Consider the following 14,649-nt stretch of genomic DNA (forward strand, 5'->3'; position numbering starts at 1 on the left):
GCTATCTACAGTCACTTGTCCTGGTTAATGGGAACCACCATTAATGGCCCAAACCACCATTAATGACCCACACTTTGCATAATTACAATATGACCTCAGAGTTATATTTCATATTTCTAGTTTCAGATACAAGAATGATACATTTATACAAATAGGATGAGCACACTCAGTAGATTATAAGCTTTGTAATGATATCTTACAAGACACTGTGCATGAAGCATATTCCAGTTACATTATATTCGCACTCATTAGCATATTTTCATAACATCATATGGAGTGCATCAGACACATAAAGCAGGGTTACAGAAAAGTTCATCTTGGGGGGAATCCAGACCCTTCGGCTGTCCCAGCGTGTCTCAAACCAGGAGACTGACTACCCTGCAGCACCCTGACCTTAGTGCTTTGTCTCTTTTCCAGACAAAAACGTAACCTGGTCTCCACCTCTGTCCTTATTCCAACTTGTCGCAGCTGGCTGGCTCTTGGTAGAGGGGTCCTGGCCATCAGTTACCAGGTTACAAAGTGTACGACCATCAGGGCCAGATCCAGCCTGTGGACCCGGGGCTGTTAGATTTTGTTGGGCCCCTGTATACAATTCTTTTTCCTGGGATGGAGTTTGGTTCAGGAGGGGTCTGGGGCAGGGGATTGGTGTGCAGGAGGGTGTGCAGGGTTCTGGGAAGGAGTTTGGGTGCAGGGATTCTGACTTGGGGCAGGGGAGATGGGTGCAGGAAGGTATGTGGGGTCTGGGAGGGAGCTTGGGTGTATGAGGGGATTCTGATCTAGGGCAGGGGGTTGGGGGTGAAGGATGGGGTGGAATGGGAGCCAATGGGATGGTGCTGGGGGCAGCGCACGGAGCTCCTCCCTCCTCTAGGGGCCACAGAGACTTGTCAGCAGCCAGCTGTTTCCAGGAGCGGTGTGAGGCCATGGCAGGCAGCCTACCTGAGCTCCCCTTTTAGAGCCCTGGAGAGCACCGACTGTGATTTATTTTTCCTAGGTCCCTTTTGAGCCTGTAACACAGGGGAAACACACAGTATTCATGAAAAACATTAAGAAAAAACCCTCCCACTTTGTCACATCTCTCCCCCTTTGAGTCTGACGTGAGCAAGGTCAGTTTAGCCAGTGACCTGGGGAACTTCAGGCCCCGTCTCTTCATGACAAAGCATCAGCTATAACATTGGCACTGCCACTCACATAGCCCACCTCCATGTCATAATCCTGGAGCGCCAGACTCCACCTCAGGAGCTTGGCGTTGCCCCCTTTCATCAGCGCAGCCACAGCAGGGACGAGTGGTCAATGTACATAGTGAAGCACCATCCAACTAGATAATGACTGCAGCTTTTTAAGGGCCCACACCAGGGTGAGACATCCCTTCTCTAGACCACATAGCTCTGCTCCAGGAGCAGCAGCTTCCTGCTCAGGTACACGATCGGTGTCTCTCCCCCTTTGCATCAATTTGCATCAGCACTGCATCCAGCCCACTGTCTGAAGCATCAGTGAACACCATGAAGAGTTTGTCAAAGACTGGGCTTACCAGAACTGGGCACTTGACCAGAGCCTTCTTCAGAGCACAGAGTACTCAGTCCAGACCACTTTATCTGGCTTACCCTTCTTACATAGCTCAGTGATGGGAGCATAGAGCGACCTAAAATGGGGTACAAACCTGCCATCCCCATAAAGGCCTGGACCTGTTTCTTAGACTTGGGAGTGGGCCAGTCTCTGAGCACCCCCACCTTGGATGGCTCTGGCTTTAGGCAGCCACTCCCCACCTTGTGGCCCAGGTGCAACACTTCTGCCAGCCCGCCCTTTTCAGCTTTAACAGTCAGTCCTGCATTGCAGAGGTGACCCAGCATCCCCTTCACCAGGGATATATGAGCCTCCCATGTCTGGCTAAAGTTATAGATATCATCAATGTACGCTAGGGCAAAGCAAGTCCTCTATCCCACTCAGTAATTGATCAGTCCGGCACTGGGAGGTGGCAGGTGCCCTCTTGAGGGTGAAAAGCAGGACCAAGACCTCATAGAGTCCCAGAGGAGTGATAAAAGCAGACTTCAATCTGGCATCTGGCTCCAAAGGCATCTGCCAGTAAACCTTGATGAGATCCATAGGTACCAAGCTCCCCACAACTTGTCTAGGAGCTCATCAGGCCAAAGCATGGGTTTGGCATCGAACACGATGATGGCATTGAGCTTCCACACAGAACCAGATAGACGCGTCCTTCTTGGGGACCAGCACCACGGGCAAGGCACTGGGGCTGAAGGACGGCTGGATCACCCCTAAAGTCAGCATGTCTCTGACCTCTCACGCCAGTGGGACAGCTAAGTTAGTGAGGGAGGCAGAGGATAGCTGGTCAGAGAGGGGAATTGATTCCAGAGGAAGGTTGGCCCCTGTCACAGGGAAGCGCTCCACTAGGTGATCTTCCCTCTTCTTCTCCCACTGGCCACACACAGCCAGCACCAACTTCTGCATGTCACAGTACGGCTTTATCATGTTGACCTGGTACCCTTGGTGGCTGAGAGCACAGTTGGACAGTTCCACATAGTTCACCTCATTCAGCTGTTTGATACCCTTAAAGGGCCCATCCCAGGCGGCTTGTAGCTTATTCTTCAGCACTGGGATGAGAACAATCACTTGGTCCCTGGTGGCATGGGAGCGAGCCTGGTCCCCGGTGGCATAGGTACGAGCCTGCGCTGAGTGGTTGTACCAGACCTTCTGCTTCCCTTGGACCCGAGCTAGGTTCTCCCTGGCCAGACCCATGAGCTCAATGAGCTTTTCCCGGAATATTAGTATGTACTCCAAAACTGACTCCTCAATGGAAGAAGCCTTCCTCTCCCATTCATCCCTCACTAAGTCCAGAAGTCCCCTCACTCTCCTCCCATAGAGCAATTCGAAAGGGGAGAACTCCATAGATTGCTGGGGTATGTCTTGGTATACAAACAGCAGGTGGAGTAAATCCAGTCCCGCAGATGCTGGTCGATAAAAGTCTTCAGCATAATCTTGAGGGTCCCATTAAACTTCTCCACCAGCTGGTTAAACTGAGGGTGATATGCAGAGGCCCAGGTGTGCCAGACCCCACATTTCGCCCACAAGCACTGGAGCAGGGCTGGAGTTGCGCCACATCACACGATTTACTGCCTCAACACCAACACCCTGGCAGGGCTAGTGCCATGGCCCCCTGTGACATTCTATACCTTGGGGGAGTATACTATAACTCCATATTCCTCATTTTCATATAATCATGATCTTACATATAAAGCATGCTTTGTATGGTATCAGGGGAAAGGTTACGATCTGCTGAAAGTCATTTCTCTATCCATACCTGTATTCCATTAATGCATATGAAGTTATGAGAACTGTGATGTATGGTTCTCTCTAAAACATACTGTAAACTGGGGAGGCAGTCCTATTAGTTCCCCAGAGGCAACAGAAAGGAACGTAACCAACACTTGGGTGGCGTTCCAAACAACCCATCAACAACCATTGTCCAGCAAGGGAGCCACAATTCAATGACTCACCTGCATGAAACCATACCAGGAGAATTGCCCAACCTTGCCCATTGCTCAGCAATGCCCCCAGACATCCCTGGACTTGTGTTCTACAAGCACATGGACTGAGGTTATAAAACAGACACACAGGCCATGCACTGGGCCTTTTCCTGCTGCCACGCATGCTGCAAGCAACTAAGGGCTTGTCTACACTGGCACTTCACAGCGCTGCAACTTTCTTTCTCAAGGGAGTGAAAAAACACCCCCCCACACAATTTGCTGCAAGTTTCACAGCTGTAAAGTACCAGTGTAGACAGTGAACCAACGATGAGATTGGCCCAGGTTTAAGGAACAAACCTGTAAATTAAGGACTGCAATATCCAGTGGGGTGAGAAGAACTGCTTAAGCTAGTTGCTGCCCAGTCTAACAGGGTTGAGAGTTTAGACTGTGTGCTTATATTTTATTTCTTTTGGTAACCAACTCTGACTTTTTGCCTATCACTTAATATAATTTAAAATCTAACTTTTATCATCAATAAATTTGTTTAATTGTTTATCTTTACCCATGAGTTTGTATGACGTGTGGGGCACATCTGCTCAGGTTTTGCACTTTCCATTGTAGAAGAGGTGAACCAATTACTTAATTTCCACTGGCCATCTTGCGCAATGCAAGACGCTATATTCCTGAGGTACAGTGCTGGGGGGATTTGGCTCCGATGCCTTTCTCTGTGTGATTCATGAATGGCTCTGGGAGCATTCATGCACATAGGTGTGTGTGGGGCTCCATATGCTACTGGGTGGAGTAATCAGAGCTCTTGGAGGGGTCTGCTGCTGGTCACTAGCAAGGCATTGTGAGAGACAGCCCAGGCTGGAGAGAGTTAATGGTCCTAGGCTGCACCCCGGGAGGCAGACCGTCACACACACCCCATTGTCCCCCCAACTCCGGCACCTTGGCAGGGCTAGAAAAATATCCCCTGCCCTGCTCCCCCACACCAACCACTGAGCAGGGCTAGTGCTGCAGCTGCATCTGCTCCGAGCACACTGAGACTGTCCTGTAGTAGGTTAGGTCTGGGTATTCGTCTGGCTCTGCACCACGTGGGGACTGGTCCTGGCTGAGGTGGATGGTGGGATGGAAATAGTTGAAACCATCGTGGAATTCCTCAAAGGCTTCTTTTCCATGGCTCCAGATGATGAAGATATCATCAATGTAGCGCAAGTAGAGTAGGGGCGTTAGGGGACGGGAGCTAAGGAAGCATTGTTCTAAGTCAGCCATAAAAATGTTGGCATACCATTGGGCAATGCGGGTACCTATAGCAGTGTCGCTGACTTGAGGGTATATATTGTCCCCACTTTCTGCCACATGCTGCAGTACTGCTTCCTTGGCCTGCTGCCCTTGGGAAGTCACAGTGTAAGGTCCCTGCACAGGTTTCTAAGAATGCTGATTTGGTGTTCTGCCATTATCATTTGTAGAGCCTGTGTCAAGCTGGCTTGCAAAGTGTTAGTACCAACTTCAGGGCAGACTGTTAAAACCAGGGCACAAACCCCACATTGGTGAAATCTAGTTATAGAACTCACAACCAACCAATACCAAATGTAAACTCCTCAGGCACGAAAACAGTCTAAGCATTGCCACCCAGGGAAGCCTGCCTTTGTGATAGACGGTCCCTTACACCAAGAATCACAGGAATATTCAGGTTTCTCCCAGTCCCAAAGGATTGACTTACCCCAGTCAATTGCACTTCAGATCTCACATCAAAATTCAACATCTGTAGCTAATCCTGTAATAAACTATATACAGATTTATTAAAAAGAAAAAAGAAAAGGAGTACTTGTGGCACCTTAGAGACTAACCAATTTATTAGAGCATAAGCTTTCGTGAGCTACAGCTCACTTCATCAGATGCATATCGTGGAAACTGCAGCAGACTTTATATATATCCAGTTTGACCAATGTACATGGCAGAGGGGCATTGCTGGCACATGATGGCATATATCACATTGGTGGATGTGCAGGTGAACAAGCCTCTGATAGTGTGGCTGATGTTATTAGGCCCTGTGATGGTGTCCCCTGAATAGATATGTGGGCACAATTGGCAACGGGCTTTGTTGCAAGGATAAGTTCCTGGGTTAGTGGTTCTGTTGTGTGGTATGTGGTTGTTGGTGAGTATTAGCTTCAGGTTGCGGGGCTGTCTGTGGACAAGGACTGGCCTGTCTCCCAAGATTTGTGAGAGTGTTGGGTCATCCTTTAGGATAGGTTGTAGATCCTTAATAATGCGTTGGAGGGGTTTTAGTTGGGGGCTGAAGGTGACGGCTAGTGGCGTTCTGTTATTTTCTTTGTTAGGCCTGTCCTGTAGTAGGTAACTTCTGGGAACTCTTCTGGCTCTATCAATCTGTTTCTTTACTTCTGCAGGTGGGTATTGTAGTTGTAAGAAAGCTTGACAGAGATCTTGTAGGTGTTTGTCTCTGTCTGAGGGGTATATAAAGTCTGCTGCAGTTTCCACGATATGCATCTGATGAAGTGAGCTGTAGCTCACGAAAGCTTATGCTCTAATAAATTGGTTAGTCTCTAAGGTGCCACAAGTACTCCTTTTCTTTTTGCGAATACAGACTAACACGGCTGTTACTCTGAAACCTGTCATTAAAAAGAAAACAAGGAAGTTGTTTATGAGATTAAAGTAGGTCAGCATATATACAATTGAGTTACAATTTTAAGTTTCAAAAAGTAGAAGTTTCTATAATAAGCAAGGTCTATAGATCCTTTAGGGCTAACCCAGACTGAGCAGTTAGGGATCCCTGTGCTTAGAAAACCATGTCCCCCAGAATCCAAAGAGCATTGAGATACAGTTCCTTCTTCTTAGAGATTTTTATTCCTTTTCCCCTGTGTGCTTTTAGCTGTGATCTCAGCTGATGGGAGAAATCAGAAGAACATAAAAATGGCCATACTGGGTCAGACCAAAGGTCCATCTAGCCCAGTATCCTGTCTGCCGACAGTGGCTAATGCCAGGTGTCCCAGACGGAATGAACAGAACAGGTAATCATCAAGTGATACATCCCCCGTTGCCCATTCCCAGCTTCTGACAAACAGAAGCTAGGGACTCCATCCCTGCCCATCCTGATTAATAGCCATTAATGGACCTATCTTCCAGGAACTTATCTAGTTCTTCTCTGATTCCAGTTATATTTTTGTCCTTCACAACATCTTCTGGCAAAGAGTTCCACACGTTGTCTGTGCATTGTGTGAAGAAATACTTCCTTCTGTTTGTTTTAAACCTGCTGCCTATTAATTTCATTTGGTGACCCCTAGTTCTTGTGTTATGAGAAGGAATAAATAACAATTCCTTATTTACTTTCTCCACACCAGTCATGATTTTATAGACCTCAATCATATCCCCCCTTAGTTGTCTCTTTTCCAAGCTGAAAAGTCCCAGTCTTATTCATCTCTCCTCATATGGAAGCCATTCCATGCTCCTAACCACTTTCGTTTCCCTTTTCTGAACCTTTTCCAATGCCAATATATCTTTTTTGAGGTGGGGCATCCACATCTGAACACAGTATTCAAGATGTGGGAGTACCATGGATTTATATACAGGCAATATGATATTTGTTGTGTTATTATGTATCCTTTTCTTAACGATTCCCAACATTCTTAATGATTCCCAACATCACTTTTTTGACTGCCACTGCACATTCGTGGATGTTTTCAGAGAACTATCCATGATACCACACAAGAAAGATCTGGGCCTCAACCACTAATTTAGACCCCATCAGTTTATATGTATACATGGGATTATGTTTTCCAATGTGCATTACTTTGCATTTATCAACATTGAATTTCATCTGCCATTTTGTTGCCCAGTTACCCAGTTTTGAGAGATTCTTGTAGCTCTTCACAATCTGCCTGGGACTTAACTATCTTGAGTAGAGGATGCCCAGAGGGAACTCGAATGATGGGGATTTTCTCTGAGAACAAACAGTGTCTGGGAACAAGCAATGACCCCACCCCTACCCAGAGGCAGGGGACGGTGCTAGTCACCCGAAAAGGTCCCGCTTTGAGATCCAGAGGGACAACCTCTACTGGGGTGGTCAAAGACCCCCCAGACACAGGAAGACATCTGAGAGATGCTGGTTCTGTGAAGGCTATGCTGTGGCCTCCTGCACTTGGCCCACTTGATGCCCTCGGCAGTATACCTCCGTAGAAAATACCCTCCAAAGGCTGGCCCAATGGTTTTTCTAGCCAGGCATCCACCAGGAGGTACAGTAGAACCTCAGAGTTACAGACACCTCGGGAATGGAGGTTGTCCGCATCTCTGAAGTGTTCGTAACTCTGAACAAAGTATAGTTCAGGCTCCAGATCCAGTAGCTGACACTGCAGGCCAGGCTTCAGCAGCAGCTGAGCTCCCTACTCAGCCCCAAGATGAGTTTGCAAGCTTGTCCCCCTCCTGGCAGGGTGTGTGTGTGTGTGTGTGTGAGAGAGAGAGACAGAGAAAAAATAGTGCATCCCCCTCCTGGCCAGAGAAGGGGGTTAAAAACAGTGCATTCGCCCCCCAGTTGTGGGAGGGGAGGGAGGATTGAATGCAGTGCAGACCCCAGCACTGCTCCTGCTCTGCTGGCTGGTTCCAGCTGCCTTGGGCTGGCAGCATAGCATCTCGCTGTAAGTGGCTGCCCTGCGCATGGGGGTGAGGATGGGGACAGACTGCCCAGATGTGCCTACCTTTAAGATGCAATACGAGCACAGTACAGTATTTTATTGTTTTTATTTTTTTGGTCTCTGCTGCTGCCTGATTGGTTGCTTTCAGTTTCACTTGGTGTCCGGTTGACCAGTCAAGTCCATAACTCTGGAGTCCATATCTTTGCAGTTCTATTGTAAAGGATTACAGTGCCTCTTGCCCAGAGTGCCAGCGGCCTGACCGAAGGGAGTACCCAAGCCACCCCTCATCCCCTTACCTGTGATATGGGTCCCATTTGAATGTATCGGCCTGGACCTGGTGGGGCCAATGAAAAGGAAAGGGGTGGAAAACTTCTACATTCTGGTGGTTATTGACTATGCCACTGGTACCCCAAAGCTGTCCCTTTGTGGACAGCTACAGCAACTAAGATCTCCGATGAGCTAGTGAAAGTCTTCACCAGAATGGGGATACCATGAGAGATCCTAACTCATCAGGGTACCAACGTGGTATCCTGTCTGAGGGCTGAATTCTGCCGCTTACTTACCATATGGGCTTTCAAGACGTTGGTGTACCACCCTCAAACTGATGGGCTGGTAAAGCATTTCAACCGGATGTTGAAAATGATGTTGCATACGTTTGTGGAAAAAGACGCTCAGCACTGGAACACTTTACTCCCAGCCCTGTTCACTATGCTGGAGGTATCCCAGGCATCAACAGGCTTCTCACCCTTTGAGCTCCTCTGTGGAAGGCAAACCTGTGGCATTCTCGACCTCCTTTGGGATAATTGGGAGGAGCAAGAAACCTGGGTCACAGGTTTGGTCCACTACGTGTTGCAACTGCATGAGCAACTCCATACTTTGGGGACAAATTATGTTCATCTATGTGTCTGACAATTTTGTTCTTTACTATAGTTTCAGCCAGTTTGCCCAGTGCTGAAGTCAGGCTTACCGGCCTGTAATTGCCAGAATCAACTCTAGAGCCCTTTTTAAAAATTAGCGTCACATTAGCTATCCTCCAGTCATTTGGTACAGAAGCTGATTTCAATGATAGGTTACAGACTACAGTTAGTAGTTCTGCAATTTCACATTTGAGTTCCTTCAGAACTCTTGGATGAATACCATCTGGTCCTGGTGACTTATTGCTGTTTAATTTATCAGTTTGTTCCAAAAGCTCCTCTAATGACACCTCAATCTGGGACAGTTCCTCAGATTTGTCACCACTTGCATGACTCTTAGAATCATAGAATCATAGAATATCAGGGTTGGAAGGGACCTCTGGAGGGCATCTAGTCCAACCCCCCGCTCAAAGCAGGACCAATCCCCAACTAAATCATCCCAGCCAGGACTTTGTCAAGCCTGACCTTAAAAATATCTAAGGAAGGAGATTCCACCACCTCCCTAGGTAATGCATTCCAGTGTTTCACCACCCTCCTAGTGAAAAAGTTTTTCCTAATATCCAACCTAAACCTCCCCCACTGCAACTTGAGACCATTACTCCTTGTTCTGTCATCAGCTACCACTGAGAACAGTCCAGATCCATCCTCTTTGGAACCCCCTTTCAGGTAGTTGAAAGCAGCTATCAAATCCCCCCTCATTCTTCTCTTCCGTAGACTAAACAATCCCAGTTCCCTCAGCCTCTCCTCATAAGTCATGTGTTCCAGTCCCCTAAGCATTTTTGTTGCCCTCCGCTGGACTCTTTTCAATTTTTCCACATCCTTCTTGTAGTGTGCGGCCCAAAACTGGACACAGTACTCCAGATGAGGCCTCACCAATGTCGAATAGAGGGGAACGATCACATCCCTCGATTTGCTGGCAATGCCCCTACTTATACATCCCAAAATGCCATTTGCCTTCTTGGCAACAAGGGCACACTGTTGACTCATATCCAGCTTCTCATCCACTGTAACCCCTAGGACCTTCTCTGCAAAACTGCTGCCTAGCCATTCGGTCCCTAGTCTGTAGTGGTGCATGGGATTCTTCTGTCCTAAGTGCAGGACTGTGCACTTGTCCTTGTTGAAGCTCATCAGATTTCTTTTGGCCCAATCCTCTAATTTGTCTAGGGCCCTCTGTATCCTATCCCTACCCTCCAGCGTACCTACCACTCCTCCCAGTTTAGTGTCATCTGCAAACTTCCTGAGGGTGCAATCCACACCATCCTCCAGATCATTTATGAAGATATTGAACAAAACTGGACCGAGGACCGACCCTTGGGGCACTCCACTTGATACCGGCTGCCAACTAGACATGGTGCCATTGATCACTACCTGTTGAGCCCGACAATCTAGCCAACTTTCTATCCACCTTATAGTCCATTCATCCAGCCCATACTTCTTTAACTTCCTAGCAAGAATACTGTGGGAGACCGTGTCAAAAGCTTTGCTAAAGTCAAGGAACAACATGTCCACCGCTTTCCCCTCATCCACACAGCCAGTTATCTCCTCATAGAAGGCAATTAGATTAGTCAGGCATGACTTGCCCTTGGTGAATCCATGCTGACTGTTCCTGATCACTTTCCTCTCCTCTAAGTGTTTCAGAATTGATTCCTTGAGGACCTGCTCCATGATTTTTCCAGGGACTGAGGTGAGGCTGACTGGCCTGTAGTTCCCAGTATCCTCCTTCTTCCCTTTTTAAAAGATGGGCACTACATTAGCCTTTTTCCAGTCGTCCGGGATTTCCCCCGATCGCCATGAGTTTTTAAAGATAATGACCAATGGCTCTGCAATCACATCCGCCAACTCCTTTAGCACTCTCGGATGCAGCGCATCCAGCCCCATGGACTTGTGCACGTCCAGCTTTTCTAAATAGTCCCGAACCACTTCTTTCTCCACAGAGGGCTGGTCACCTCCTCCCCATGCTGTGCTGCCCAGTGCAGTAGTCTGGGAGCTGACCTTGTTAGTGAAGACAGAGGCAAAAAAAGCATTGAGTACATTAGCTTTTTCCACATCCTCTGTCACTAGGTTGCCTCCCTCATTCAGTAAGGGGCCCACACTTTCCTTGACTTTCTTCTTGTTGCTAACATACCTGAAGAAACCCTTCTTGTTACTCTTAACATCTCTTGCTAGCTGCGGCTCCAGGTGTGATTTGGCCTTCCTGATTTCACTCCTGCATCCCCGAGCAATATTTTACTTACCTCAGGGCTTTGGTCTCCTTCCCCCAGTGAACCTAGCTTAAAACCCTCCTCACTAGGTTAGCCAGCCTGCTTGCGAAGATGCTCTTCCCTCTCTTAGTTAGGTGGAGCCCGTCTCTGCCTAGCACTCCTCCTTCTTGGAACACCATCCCATGGTCAGAGAATCCAAAGCCTTCTCTCCGACACCACCTGCATAGCCATTCATTGACTTCCACGATTCAACGGTCTCTACCCAGGCCTTTTCCTTCCACGGGAAGGATGGACGAGAAGACCACTTGTGCCTCAAACTTCTTTATCCTTCTTCCCAGAGCCACGTAGTCCGCAGTGATCCGCTCAAGGTCATTCTTGGCAGTATCATTGGTGCCCACGTGGAGAAGCAGAAAGGGGTAGCGATCCGAGGGCTTGATGAGTCTTGGCAGTCTCTCCGTCACATCGTGAATCCTAGCTCCTGGCAAGCAGCAGACTTCTCGGTTTTCCCGGTTGGGGCAGCAGATAGATGACTCAGTCCCCCTGTGGAGAGAGTCCCAGACAACCACCACCCGCCTCCTTCTCTTGGGAGCAGTGGTCGTGGAACCCCCAACCCTAGGACAGTGCATCTCATGCCTTCCAATCGGCGGAGTCTCCTTCTGTTCCCTTCCCTCAGATGTATCATCTAGTACACTCTCCGCATTAGTACCTGTGGAGAGAACATGAAAACGGTTACTTACCTGTATCTGCATTGCTGGTACATGGATGCTCCCCTTTCTTCTTCTGGAGGTCACATGCTGCCAAATTTCTTCACTGGCCTCCTGTCCCCGCTGCGCAGCCTGCTCTGAATCTTCAGAACATTGTGCCTGTAGAAGCATATCCTGACGTCTGTCCAGGAAATCTTCAGTTTCTCTTATGCAAAGCAGCGTCGATACCTGTTGCTCCAGACCTTGAACCTTCTCTTCCAGTATGGAGACCAACTTGCACTTTGTACAGACAAAGTCGCTTCTGTCCTGTGGAAGAAAGACAAACATGGCACATCCAGTGCACGTCACAACAGCTGAACACCCCCCATCCATATTACCTTCCTTCTACGAGCTCACTCAGGAGTCGGAGTAACTACTCAGAGAAGCCGGCAAGATGTAAGCCTCAGCAGGCTCTCCCCAGGTGAACTCCCAGGCACTCTCCCTCTGTTAGCCGCTCTGCTGTTTGCTGCTCAGCCAGTTCGCAGCTGACTGGCTTTTATACAGTCAGGCCCACTCGAGGTTCACCTGGAAGAAAGCACTCCCTATTCACACTTTTCAAACCACCAGTCAAGCACACGGTCAAACTGTCAAACTGTCCCCACAACAGACACTCAGATACTCACCACCACAGCCTCCTTAATGCAGCCCTTAGCGTACCTCCTCTCAGGCAGATCCCAGGCAAACTCCCTCTGTTAGCGGCTCTGCTGTTCGCTGCTCAGCTGGTTCACAGCTGACTGGCTTTTATACAGTCAGGCCCACTCGAGGTTCACCTGGAACAAAGCACTCCCTATTCACACTTTTCAAACCACCAATCAAACCACCTCTTCTTTAGAGGGGAAAGGAACGAGCAATATTCTATCTGGTGACTATGGGTCTTCCTTGTTGGCCAGGATGAATCAAATTGTACCATACACTCTCTATCGATAGAAATTCCATGTTCTAATAAGAATATAGCAGTAGGAATATATTACCAACCACCTGACCAGGATGGTGATAGTGACTGTTAAATGCTCAGGGAGATTAGAGAGGCTATTAAAATAAAAGACTCAATAATAATAATGGGGGATTTCAGTTATCCCCATATTGACTGGATACATGTCACCTCAGGATGGGATGCCGAGATAAAGTTTCTTGACATCTTAAATGACTGCTTCTTGGAGCAGCTGGTCCTGGAACCCACCAGAGGAGAGGCAATTCTTGATTTAGTCCTAAATTGAGCACAGGATCTGGTCCAAGAGGTGAATATAGCTGGACCGCTTGGTAATAGTGACCATAATATAATTAAATTTAGTATCCCTGTGGCAGGAAAAACACCACAGCAGCCCAACACTGTAGCATTTAATTTCAGAAAGGGGAACTAAACAAAAATGAGGAGATTAGTTAAACAGAAATTAAAGGGTACTGTGCCAAAAGTGAAATCTTTACAATCTGCGTGGAAACTTTTTAAAGACACCATAACAGAGGTTCACTTAAATGTATACCCCAAATTAAAAAACATACTAAGAGAACCAAAAAAGAGCCACCGTGTCTAAACAATAAAGTAAAAGAAGCAGTGAGAGGCAAAAAGGCATCCTTTAAAAAGTGGAAGTTAAATCCTAGTGAGGAAAATAGAAAGGAGCATAAACATTGGCAAATGAAGTGTAAAAATACAATTAGGAAGGCCAAAAAAGAATTTGAGGAACAGTTAGCCAAAGACTCCAAAATAATAGCAAATTTTTTTAAAGTACATCAGAAGCAGGAAGCCTGCTAAGCAACCAGTGGGGCCACTGGATGATTGAGGCACTAAAGGCGCACTCAGGGACGATAAGGCCATTGCAGAGAAACTAAATGAATTCTTTGCAACGGTCTTCACGGCTGAGGATGTGAGGGAGATTCCCAAACCTGAGCCATTCTTTTTTGGTGACAGATCTGAGGAACTGTCCCAGATTGAGGCATCATTAGAGGAGGTTTTGGAACAAACTGATAAATTAAACAGCAATAAGTCACCAGGACCAGATGGTATTCAACCAAGAGTTCTGAAGGAACTCAAACGTGAAATTGCAGAACTACTAACTGTAGTCTGTAACCTATCATTGAAATCAGCTTCTGTACCAGATGACTGGAGGATAGCTGCTGTGATGCCAATTTTAAAAAGGGCTCTAGAAGTGATCCTGACAATTACAGGCCTGTAAACCTGACTTCAGTACCGGGCAAACTGGTTGAAACTATAATAAAGAACAATATTGTCAGGCATATAGATAAACATAATTTGTTGAGGAAGAGTCAACATGGTTTTAGTAAACGGAAATCATGCCTCACCAATCTACTAGAATTCTTTGAGGGGGTCAACAAGCATGTGGACCGAGGGTATTCAGTGGATATAGTGTACTTAGATTTTCAGAAATCCTTTGACAAGGTCCCTCACCAAAGGCTCTTATGCAAAGTAAGCTGGCACGGGATAAAAGGGAAGGTGCTCTCATGGATTGGTAACTGGTTAAAAGATAGGAAACAAAGGTTAGGTATAAATAGTCAGCTTTCAGAATGGAGAGAGAGGTAAATAGTGGTGTCCCGCAGGGGTCTGTTTTGGGACCAGTCCTATTCAACATATTCATAAATGGCCTGGAAAAGGGGTAAACAGTGAGCTGGCAAAATTTGCAGATGATATAAAATTTCCTAAAGATAAGACC

The sequence above is a fragment of the Lepidochelys kempii genome, chromosome 7 (assembly GCF_965140265.1).
Source record: "Lepidochelys kempii isolate rLepKem1 chromosome 7, rLepKem1.hap2, whole genome shotgun sequence".
Lineage (NCBI taxonomy): Eukaryota > Metazoa > Chordata > Testudines > Cheloniidae > Lepidochelys > Lepidochelys kempii.